The sequence below is a fragment of the Humulus lupulus genome, chromosome 6 (assembly GCF_963169125.1).
Source record: "Humulus lupulus chromosome 6, drHumLupu1.1, whole genome shotgun sequence".
Taxonomy (NCBI): domain Eukaryota; kingdom Viridiplantae; phylum Streptophyta; class Magnoliopsida; order Rosales; family Cannabaceae; genus Humulus; species Humulus lupulus.
Window position 1 is genome coordinate 79,404,528 of NC_084798.1, and position 12,810 is coordinate 79,417,337.

The window sequence follows — 12,810 nt, forward strand, 5'->3', positions numbered from 1 at the left end:
TCGATTCATATTCTTTTTCAAGATATAAGATCTCAGCCTATACGCAGGTTTTCTACATTTTTGTGATAAACTTAAACATATAGAATGCATTAAGCATGGAAACCTAATTACTACGCAAGTCATACATGTACTTTCGTCCAATATGCAACCTATGTCTATATAATGATAGCATATTCAATTCTCATATTTCCAATTTTGAATCAAAACAATTAAATCAAGTAAATAGTGATCAAGTATTTACTAGCATTAAGCAAACATCATATAAATTAGAATAGAGAAGAAGTATCAATAGAACATCATAGTAAAATTAAATTGGAATTCAAGTGACTACATTAATCCTTAGATAAAGGATTTAATTCTTTAGATAACATAATGAAAATAAAATTCAAATAATTGTTCATAGAAAATAACCTAAAGAATTCAGATGAAGAAGAAATCTAGAAATTCATAAACCAGAAAAAGAAATCTAATTACAACATTCTTTTCTAAATGTAGGGTATAGAAAACTAAAACTGCCTCCTAAATTCGCAGAATAATATCCCTTAAATAGTATTCCAATGCTCCCAAGTGAAAAGACTGTTTTGTCCTTCTAAAAGTGGCTAAAAAATCTCAAAACCGCGTCGATAGCGCTGTAGCGCTAGGTTTTGGGCACTGTAGCACCATTAACAGAGTCAAATTGCATCAAAAATTGAGGTACTAGCGTTGTAGCGCTAGTATTGTAGTGCTGGGGTGCTAATCTTCAGACCCTTCAAGCGTTGTAGCGATGGGGCGCTATTGACAGAAACAATAGATTTAAGGTCGCCTTTCTAGGGTTGTAACGCCATTATGATAGCGTGTAGTGCTATTCACAGAAACATTGCTCGAACTTCTTGCTCCCGAATGACTCGATTTTCTCCAAACTAACTCGATTTTCTTCCACTTTCACTTCATTCCACTCTTTTCACCATCTTAGCATCAAAAACCTAAAACATGAACAAACAAGCATAATTTTGCAATAAAATAGCCCTAAACTAATGAAAAATTTCCTAAAAACTAGACCATAAACGAGCCTAAAATTCATTTATCAAACTCCCCCAAACTAATCATTTACTTGCCCTCGAGTAAAGAATCTAACTAGACTTAAACATAAGCAAACCAAGTTAACATAACTAACTAATTCCAACACTCAAGACTGCTATGCACATATAATTCTCAGGAAAGCAATATGCTATTTAAAATATTAATCTAGATTTTCAGTCAAAATACTTCACCCTTTCACTGCAATTTATTAACGCCAAAGCTCAATTACTCATAACTCGCAAATAAAATAATTGAACCACTTTATGCACATAAAATTCTTACCAACTAACCACATTACCAAGTTAATTCCATATGCCTACACTACTTACTATTCTCCATTAATATAAACAACTGCACAAATAAGAATCAATAGGACTTAATAGGGGTTATAATAGAAAGCTTAGGTACGGGTAGATAATTTTTTTTTTTAGGCTTAATCATACCTCAAGCATTCCAACTAAACAAACTTTCCCAACAAATTTCAAGTCACTCATCCCTTGTTACCCCTTTTTCTGTGCAATGATTGAGAATTTTTTTTCTTTCTTTTCAACGATTGAGAAAACTATGCAAAACTAGCTCATTCTTATTTTTCTTTCTCATAATACACTCCCCCAAACTTTGATTTTTCAAGAGATAACTATTTGGGAGTGTAATCATTTTGCATTTTATTATTTTCTTTTCTTTTCTTTCTTTAACTTTTCTCAATCACAAGGAATTTTCTGAATAACACATGATACATAACATCCCATTACACATTTCACTCCCCTCACATAATAGTTTTCATGCTCATGGTATGGGTCAAAAGAGTAAATGGTAATCCAATTCACAGTTAGGCTAAAAAAAAATGTGTTAACAAGAAAACAATTATAAGGCTCAAAAAGGGTTAACTAAGGATAAAATTTAATAGGGATAGCTTGAAAAGCACAACCAGTCCAAAAATTGCCTATATTCTTTTCCTAATGTGCATTGTTTCAAATTTCATCTCAAATAGTAAGCAAACAGGTTTTAGAATTTTTTTTTTTCAATATTTTTCAATCCACAATCCAAATTCGACATGCATAAAATTCTCAATTATAACATTTGCAATCTATGAGCAATAGATCTCTAATGTCAACAGATCATAGTGAAAAAACAAAGTAATCTAACCAAGCACACAGATTGTTTCAGAAGCACATCAACTTTTCCTTTGGATTATACTACATCACAGTCAATCATATTAAAATGGAAATTATCATCAACTTAATTCACACTCTAAAACACAACTCAATACAACTAACTGAAAAAAACAAACTGAAAAAAACACATACTAAAAATAAATCTCTCCCCCAAACTTAAAACCTAACATTGTCCCCAATGTTTAAAGTGCATAAAGAATGAGAGAAGAGACTTACCTGAACATCCATAGCGGTATGGCAGTTGCAGAGGCTATGACGAAGGTCCCTCAAATGGTTGAGATGACGGAGGCTGTGGTTGTTGAAATCTAGCAAATGGCGGAGGCAGAGAGAATAGCAGAGAATACAGTGTATACAGTTGTGGTGGAGCAAAATAATTCTGATCCGCATCATTCAAAGACCATCGTCTCACTAAATTATTTAAGTGAGCCACATGTTGTATCTCGTACTTGTACCGCTGTCCCATATACTGATTCATCATCTAATGTTGCTAAACCATGTATTGATTTTGTTGAACAAGATAATCCAACTTATCATTGACGTTCTGCATTCTAGGGTCAATACTACCCCCCAGCAACACCGGTTCGGCATCTTCTTCCACCTCAGTTTCAACACGACGTTTACCTTTCTTTCTCGTCTTCGGCACATAAAGAGCACATGTGGGATTATTCTTCATTAAAGAAATAGATAAAGGCTGCTGCAATGACTGATAAATTTTGTGACGAACTTAGGCACTCCAGCTTTGTAACATAACATAGTGATGACAGACCCATGGCCCAATCCTCTAGTGGTATGGCCTTTTTCGATGTACTCAATGTTCTCTTCAATCCACGAGCCCATGTTGATAGTCATACCTGTCATCAGAGCATACATCAAAAGTACTCGATCCTTAGTCATGTCAGACACATGACTCACTGGCATAAACCGAGCACATACAAAGAAAGCCCAGAACCTGGCCTCAATGTTCAACTGACATGAAGGAATACTCTTGGGTAAGGAACTAGATAAATTCCACGGAGCTCCTTCAAAACATAATTGCTCAGCCACAACATCATAATCTATGTATCCTTTCAAAAATCTTGAATATTCGTTATCTTGCTCTCAGATATGTGGCACATTAAACACCTTATTAATTGATTTAGCGGTGAAAGGCACTCGCTTTCCTCTAACAAATACTTTATCATTGTGCTTAACTTTAAAATTTGCATAAAATTCATACAACAATGATATGTTCGCTTGGGCCAGTTTAGCAACAAATTTTTCCCACTTCCTAGCCGCTCGATTTGCTCTAACCAACTCAAAATTTGATGATCAAAGGGTTCATATTGAAATTCCACCTTTCTTTGAGGAATAAAAGTCTTTCTCACAAACCTTTCATATCGTTCTTGGGCTGAAAAATCAATAAATCTTGTTTCATCAAACTCCTGCTCCAGTGTGTCCTCCTTTTGTTGAGATGCAGAAGCTTTGCCTTTACCTTTATCCTTAGACTTCCCGTCCTTGCTCTTAGGAGCCATAGTATCTATACACTCAACACCACAAAACCCAAAAAAAAAATAAAAAATTCGGCAGCACCTCCCCTTAAAGTTTATACTTTCCTTCTTCTAAATCACCCTATAAATCCAATATCACAGAACAAAATACCCAAACACCACATATCACAATAGCAGTAACCAATTTCTACCCCAAGACAAGCAAAATTGGAACCCACCCCTAAATGTAGAAAGAATCTTGAAATATAAGGGATTGAAAACACTTACTATCCTTTGAAATGGCCTTCCACGTGCTTGAATGATCAAACCCCTTGAAAATTTGAACTTTTTTGAAGAAATTGAAAATTTGATTTTTTAAGGTTCAAAAATTTGATTTTTAAAATTGGGTTTGGTGGAAAGGGTAGATCAATGGGTAATAGGTCTGAGGAAAGAGAAAGGATGAAGAAGAAAGGTGGAAAAGTATGGTGGAATTTTTTGGAGGATGTTTTAATGGAAGATAAATGGTGATTTTTGGGAGTTGGAATAGAGAGAAAACAAAAAGGGAGAAGAAGAAAATGAGGTTTGGGGAAAAATTTCGAAACCCTTTCACCTTTTAAAAAAATCCGAAGACTTAGGGCGCTGTAGCGCTATGTGTATAGCGCCGTAGCGCTACCTAGGCAATATGGCCAACTTTGGTTCTGGAACGAGTGTCGTAGCGCCACATGTATAGCGTTGTAGCATTGATTGGCTATTTAATAAGCCTGTGGGTTCTGGAAGTAGCGTTGTAGCATTGCCTTGATAACGCTGTAGCGCTATCAATTTTGGAAATTTCAACAAATTAGCGCGCCATAGCGCTTGTTTTCAGTGCTGTAGCGCTATATGCTCCTCCAGTTTAAACTTTTTTTTTCACGGTTTATAAATTACAACAAAATTTATTCCAAATTAAAACTAAAAATAACTAAAAGAAAATCCCTAAAAACATTGTTCCAAACCAAACAAAAATAAATAACAGAAAATTAAAATAAAAAATAAACATAGGAATGCCTCCTAAGAGCGCTGTCTTTAACGTCTTTTAGCTGTACTCTTGTTTTCATTCAATTCAGAGTGGTTCCATAATCACCACAGTCTTGCATTTTTCCACTAGGCCTTCCAAATAATGCTTCAATCTCTGACCATTCACCTTAAAGTGTCCCATTTTCTCGCTATGAATTTGCATCGCTCCATATGGAAATGAAACAACAATTGTGTATGGTCTTGACCATCTCGACTTCAATTTTCCCTGAAAGAGCTTAAATCAAGAATTGAATAGCTGTACTTTGTCTCCCGGTTGAAAATCCTTCCTAAGTATCCGCTTATCACGAAAGGCCTTCGACTTGTCTTTATAAATCCTCGCATTCTCATAAGCTTCATTTCGAAATTCATCAAGCTCGTTCAACTCCATAAGCCTATTTTGTCCCGCCATAAAGAGGTCAACGTTTAACTTTTTCACAGCCCAGTAAGCTCTGTGCTCAAGTTCCACCGGTAAATGACATGCCTTACCAAACACCAATCAATACGGTGACATACTGGTCGAAGTTTTGAAGGATGTGCGATAAGCCCATAGTGAATCATCAAGCTTTTTCGACCAATCCTTCCTTGATGTATTTACAATCTTTTCCAAGATGCTTTTAATCTCTCGATTTGACGCTTCGGCTTGACCATTTGCAAGTGGATGATAGAACAAGGCCTTTCGATGATGAACTCAGTAACGAGCACAGAGAGCAGTAAATGAATTGTTGCAAAAATGAATTCCTCTATCACTAATAATTGCTCTTGGAGTACCGAACCGAGTAAAAATATTTTTGTGAAGGAATTTAAGTACCTCTTTACCATCACAAGTAGGAGTTGCTGTAGCTTCTACCCATTTAGAAACATAGTCCACCACAAGCAGAATGTACTTATTATTATAATATGACGGGAAAGGTCCCATAAAGTCTATTCCCCACACATCAAACAACTCAACTTCCAGAATATCAGTCATTGGGATTTGATCTCTTCTTGATATATTACTGCTCCTTTGACAATGATCACAACTCTTGACAAAGACATTAGCATCTTTAAATAACGTAGGCCAATAAAACCCACATTGCAAAACTTTTGCGGCTGTTCTTGTTCCTCCGAAATGATCGCCACAATGCAAATAAGTATGACAATGAGTAAGAATGGAAAGCATTTCTTCTTCTAGGACACATCTTCTAATCACTTGGTCAGCACAATGACGAAAAAGAATGGGCTCATCCCAATAATAATGCTTAACTTCTGAATAGAACTTTTAAGTTGCTGCCTTGACATGTCAGGAGGCACAACCTTCGCTACCAAATAATTAACATAATTCGTGAACCATGGTAGCTTTTCTTCACTGTCAATAAAAAATAACTGTTCATCCAGAAAGTTGTCATCAATTTGTACATTTTTCTTATTAGGATCTTCTTCTAATTCCAATCTAGATTAATGGTCTGCAACTAAATTTTCTATCCCTTTTTTGTCACGAATTTTCATATCAAACTCTTGCAATAATAGGACCCATCGAATCAAGTAGGGGTTTGCATCCTTCTTGGTCATAAGGTACTTAATAGCAGAATGGTCTGTATAGGCAATAACCTTATTACCAATTAAGTATGGCCTGAACTTATCAAATGCGAAAATGATTGCAAGTAGTTCCTTCTCAGTAGTTGAATAGTTTAATTAAGCATCATTCAAGGTTCTACTAGCATAATAAATTTTTCGGAATACCTTGTCAACTCGCTACCCCAGAACTGCTCCAACTGCATCATCACTCGCATCGCACATCAATTCAAAGGGAAGTTCCCAATTTGGTGGTACCACAATCGGTGCAGTGATAAATTTCTCTTTCAAAGTATTGAAGGCTCTTTGACAAGAATCATCAAAATTAAACTGTGCTCCATTCATTAATAGTGCATATAGGGGTTTAGAAATCTTAGAGAAATCTTTAATAAATCTCCGATAAAATCTAGCGTGGCCAAGAAAACTCCGAACACCCTTAACTGAAATTGGAGGAAGCAAATTCTCAATAGTAGATCCTTCGCACGATCTACTTCTATGCCTTTGCTCGAAATCTTATGGCCCAAAACAATTCCTTCACTCACCATAAAGTGACATTTTTCCCAATTCAGGACCAAATTAGACTCTTCGCATCTCTTTAACACATTTTCCAAATTCTGTAGACACATATCAAATGAAGGGCCAAAGACCGAGAAATCATCCAGAAATATTTCAATGCTCTTCTCCACCATATCAGAAAATTATGACATCATGCATCTCTGAAGAGTAGCAGGAGCATTGCATAATCCAAATGGCATTCTACAAAAAGCAAACGTACCATAAGGACAAGTAAAAGTTGTTTTCTCTTGATCTTCGGGAGCAATAGGTATTTGGTGATAACTTGAATACCCATCTAAAAAACAATAGAAGTGATGGCCCGACAGTCTATTGAGCATTTGATCAACAAAAGGCAATGGGAAGTGATCTTTCCTTGTTGCCTTGTTTAGTTTCAAGTAGTCAATACAAATTCTCCACCCCGTCACTGTACGAGTTGGAATTAATTCATTGTTCTCATTTTTAACTACTGTCAATCCCCCTTTTTTTGGAACCACTTGTACTGGTCTTACCCACAAACTATCAGAGATTGGATAAATAACACCAACATCTAACCACTTCAAAATTTCTTTTTGAACCACCTCCTTCATAGCAGGATTTAGCCTCCTTTGAGCATCAATACTAGCCTTACTGTCCTCCTCCATGAGAATACGGTGCAAATAGTAGAGGGGCTAATTTCCTTTATATCAGCTAAAGTACAACCAATGGCCAATTTATGAGCTCGAAGTACTCTTAATAATTTTTCCTCTTCAACAATAGATAATGAAGTAGAAATAATAATAGGGAGAGTATCATTCTTACCCAAATAGGCGTATTTAAGATGATTCGGTAAAGTTTTCAATTCAAGTACTGGCGGTTTCTTTATAGATGGTAGTGGTCTCTCGGGCCCTTGTCCAAGTTCCTCATATTTCTTCTTATAAATAGGTCCAGCGGAGTTTAGCCAATTTACATATTCAAGAACCTCAATGCCATCACAGTCTTCCACTTCTTGCGAAATAAGGCTCATCTCAAGCGAATCATCAATAAGTTTTCTCTTTGACAATTGTTCCTCAATTACATTCACACTAAAAACAACTATTACTTGCTTTAGGATACTTCAAAGCCTTGAACACATTAAATACAACCTCATCACCCTGCACTCTTAGCCTCAACTCACCTTTTTGAACATCTATCACGGCTTGACCAGTGGCTAAAAATGGTCTTCCCTAAATAATTGGAACATCTTAATCTTCCTCCATATCAAGAACAATAAAATCAGTGGGAAAAATAAATTTGTCACTTAGACAAGAACGTCTTCAATGATACCTCGGGGTGTGTCAATGAACGGTCAGCCAGTTGTAGAGTTACCGTAGTGGGTCTAGCTTCCCAAAACCGAGTCTTCTAAATACAGACAATGGCAATAGATTAATGCTTGCACCTAGATCAAATAAAGCCCTTTCACAATGAAAATTCCCAATGGTGCAAGGTATAGTGAAGCTGCCCGGATCTCTCAACTTTTGAGGAAGTTTTTTTTGAATTATTGCACTACACTCTTCTGTCAAAGCCACGGCTTCATAATCCTCCATTTTCTCTTATTAGACAATACCTCCTTCATAAACTTCACATAACTAGGAATTTGTTCAAGAGCTTCCGCAAAGGGAATGTTAATGTGAAGTTTCTTAAATACTTCGAGAAATTTGGAGAATTGCTTGTCAAGATTTCCCTTTCGGAACCGCTGAGGATAAGGAAGAATCGATGTATTTTGGCTTCTCTTTCTTTGGAAGGTCTTCAGTAACCTCCTCTTTTGCTGGACTAGTGACATGTTGATCTTCTATCTTCTTCCCCTTGTTTTCTACTATAGGCCCCTCATACTTAGTCCCACTCCTCAAAGTGACAGCTTGACATTGCTCCTTGGGATTCACCACAGTTGAACTAGGTAAAGCCCCTTGATTACGATCCGCCAGTAACTTTGCAAGTTAGCCAACTTGTGTTTCTAAGCTCCAAATAGAGGGTCCGGTTTCTGTCATATATTGGCTCAATGAATCAGCGGATACCTCTGGTTTAGTCATTTGAGGCGGTGGTTGTTGATGTTGCATTTGTGGCCTTTGAGTATCATAAACGATCTTGGGTTTAGCCCATAAGATGGTCTATGTGGAGGATATTGAGGTGGATTTGGATGATACTGTGGTTGGTGCCCTTGATTATTACTCCACGACAAATTCAGATGGTTTTTATATGCTGGGGTATAAGTGTTAGGGTATGGGTTGTTATTCGGTTGCCCTGGGAAATTACCACTGGCTTGAACCTGTTCAAGTGGAATATCATATACCGAACAAGAACTCGTCGCTGGACATTCCTAAAACTGATGAGGGCCTCCACATGTCTCACAACTGATAGGAGCGGATTGTAGTTGCATCGCTTGACCTGAAATGTTGTTTTCTTGTTGCATTTGTTTCGTTAGTGAAGCAATTTGAGCAGTGAGCATAGCAATAGGATTAACTTCTAGAACTCCTGCCACCTTCTTATTTTCTCGCTCAGATGGCCAATTATAATTATTCATGGACATCTCCTCTAAAAGCTCATAAGCTTCGTTAGCATTTTTTCTCATAAATGCTCCACCTACTGCTGCATCTATTATAGTCCTTGTGTTTCCCCTCAGTCCATTATAGAAAGTGTGCACCAACATCCATTTCACTATACCATGATGTGAACATTTTTGAAGCAGCTCTTTAAACCTTTCCCAAGTGATCTATAACGATTCCCCCTCAAATTGACATAAATTATTTATTTCACCTCTAATCCAAGCTGATTTAATGGGAGGAAAATACTTACCGAGAAATTTTTGTGCAAGATCTTCCCATGTCACAATGGAATTGGCTTGCAGCAAAATCAACCAACTTTTAGCTCTGTCTTTTAATGAAAATGGAAATAGCTGCAAACGGATTGTATCATTACTTACACCGTTCATTTTGAAAGTATCACATAACTCCAAAAAGTTGGTAATATGGAGTTTCACATCCGCATTAGGTAGCCCCCCAAACTGAACACAATTCTGAACCATTTGGATAATCGAAGGCATGATCTTAAAATTGTTCGCCTCCACAGTAGGTTGGCGAATACAAGAATGTACCCCTGTAACAGTAGGGATTACATAGTCCCTCAGGGGTAAGTCTGCCTCAGCTGCAGCATTCCCTGCATTACCTTGATTCAGATTGTTATTAGCAACATTATTGACATTCTAGGCCATCTTTTCAAGTCTTTTCTATTTTCTTTCTCTTTTGCAGGTCTTCTTAATCTCAGGATCAACAGGTACTAGTATTTTCGAACCCTTACGTCGCATAAAAATTGGTCACCTGAAATTGAGAAATTTAAAAGCAAATCGATTTAAAAAACATTAAACTCAAACCAAAGTAGATTGAAAAACAATTATATTTGATATTGATTATTAGTCCCCGGCAACGACGCCAAAAACTTGACCTGTAAAATCTATACGCAAGTATACGTAGTCGTGTCAAGTAATAAGTCTGTAAGAACAGAGATCGTCCCACAGAGACTATTAACCAATTACCAATAATTGTTTCTCACTTTCTATTTGGTGATTAAAATAAAATGAATAATTCTAAACTATGAACACAATTTAAATAACTGTAAACAGAATAATAAATCAACAAATTAACAATCAATAATACAAAGCCTAGGAATTAATTTCATCAACTTTTCATTCTATTAATTTCACTAATCAATTCTAAATCTCTTCTTCCTATTCTAAAAGCAGGTTATCATAATCGATTCATATTCTTTTTCAAGATATAAGATTTCAGCCTATATGCAGGTTTTCTACATTTCTGTGATAAACTTAAACATATAGAATGCATTAAGCATGGAAACCTAATTACTACGCAAGTCATACATGTACTTTCGTCCAATATGCAACCTATGTCTATATAATGATAGCATATTCAATTCTCATATTTCCAATTTTGAATCAAAACCATTAAATCAAGTAAATAGTGATCAAGTATTTACTAGTATTAAACAAACATCATATAAATTATAATAGAGAAGAAGTATCAATAGAACATCATAGTAAAATTAAATTGAAATTCAAGTGACTACATTAATCCCTAGATAAATTTAGTTCATAGATAACATAATGAAAATAAAATTCAAATAATTGTTCATAAAAAATAACCTAAAGAATACAGATGAAGAAGAAATCTAGAAATTCATAAACCAGAAAAAGAAATCTAATTACAGCATTCTTTTCTAAATATAGGGTATATAAAACTAAAACTGCCTCCTAAATTCGCAGAATAATGTTCCTTAAATAGTTTTCCAATTCTCCCAAGTGAAAAGGCTGTTTTGTCCTTCTAAAAGTGGCTAAAAAATCTCAAAACCACGTCGATAGCGCTGTAGCGCTAGGTTTTGGGTGCTATAGCGCCATTAATAGAGTCAAATTGCATCAAAAATTGAGGTACTAGCGTTGTAGCGCTAGTATTGTAGTGCTAGGGTGCTAATCTTCAGACCCTTCAAGCGTTGTAGTGCTTGTTTTGTAGCACTGGGGCACTATTGATAGAAACAACAAATTTAAGGTCGCCTTTCTAGCATTGTAGCGCCACTATGATAGCGCTGTAGCACTATTCACAGAAACATTACTCGGACGTCTTTCTCCCGAATGACTCGATTTTCTCCAAAATAACTCCATTTTCTTTCACTTTCACTTCATTCCACTCTTTTCACCATCTTTGCATCCAAAACCTAAAACATGAACAAACAAGCATAATTCTGCAATAAAATATCCCTAAACTATTGAAAACTTTCTTAAAAACTAGACCATAAACGAGCCTAAAACTTGTTTATCAACAACGAGGTCAAAATTGACTTAATATGGCTGAAGAGGTTGAAGGAGTTGAGGGTGCTAATAATGTCGCTAACACGATTGTTATGGCTGATGATAGAGAGAGAGAGCCATAAGGGAGTATGCTGCCCCCATGTTCAATGAGCTCAATCCGAGAATTGTTAGGCCTGAAATTCTAGCACCCCTATTTGAGTTAAAGCATGTGATGTTCCAAATGTTGCAAACAGTGGGTCAATTTAGTGGACTGCGTACTGAGGATCCTCATCTTCATATTCGTTCATTTTTGGAGGTGAGCGATTCTTTCAAGCTACAAGGAGTGAGTGACAGGGCCCTAAGGTTGAAATTATTCCCTTTCTCTTTGAAGGATTGAGCTAGAGCTTGGCTCAACACCCTTCCTCCCGACTCGGTGCTACATGGAATGAGTTGGCTGAAAAATTCTTGATGAAGTACTCTCCTCCCACCAAAAATGCCAAGTTTTGCAATGAAATCATGTCATTTCAGTATTTGGAAGATGAATCATTTTGTGAAGCTTGGGAGAGATTCAAGGAGTTATTGAGGAAATTCCCACACCATGGGATTCTGCATTGTATCCAAATGGAAATTTCTACAATGGGCTCAATTCTTCCACTCGCATGGTGTTAGATGCTTCAGCTAATGGGGCTATTCTCTCTAAGTCCTACAATGAAGCCTATGAGACTTTGGGGAGGATAGCTAACAACAATTATCAATGGTCCAATGCTAGAGCCTCAACAAGTCAAAAAGTGGCTGGTATACTTGAAGTGGATGCATTGACAGCTTTGACCGATCAAGTTTCTTCAATGACTAACCTTCTCAAGAACATGAGTTTGGGGGGAATGGTACAACCAGCTGCTATGGGACAAGTTGTTGATGTATCTTGTGTTTATTGTTTGAGATGGGCACACATTTGAGAGTTGTCCTTCGAATCCCGCTTCAGTTTGTTATGTGGGGAATTGGACATATTCGAACTCTTATAATCCGGGGTGGAGACAACATCCAAACTTCTCATGTGGGGGGGGGGGGGGGGGGGGCAAGGAGCTAGTTCAAGCGGAGCACCAATGCAAAACAAGCCTATATATCCACCAGAGTTTTCTCAACA

General features: G+C 36.6%; 1 non-coding gene across 1 annotated transcript; it reads right to left on the reverse strand.

Moving 5' to 3' along the window:
* Positions 1-12,164: 12,164 nt before the first annotated feature.
* LOC133787781 (small nucleolar RNA R71) lies at positions 12,165-12,271 on the reverse strand. The gene has a single exon (XR_009872782.1). It is a non-coding gene; the product is annotated as a small nucleolar RNA R71 (small nucleolar RNA).
* Between the last annotated feature and the right edge of the window lie 539 nt (positions 12,272-12,810).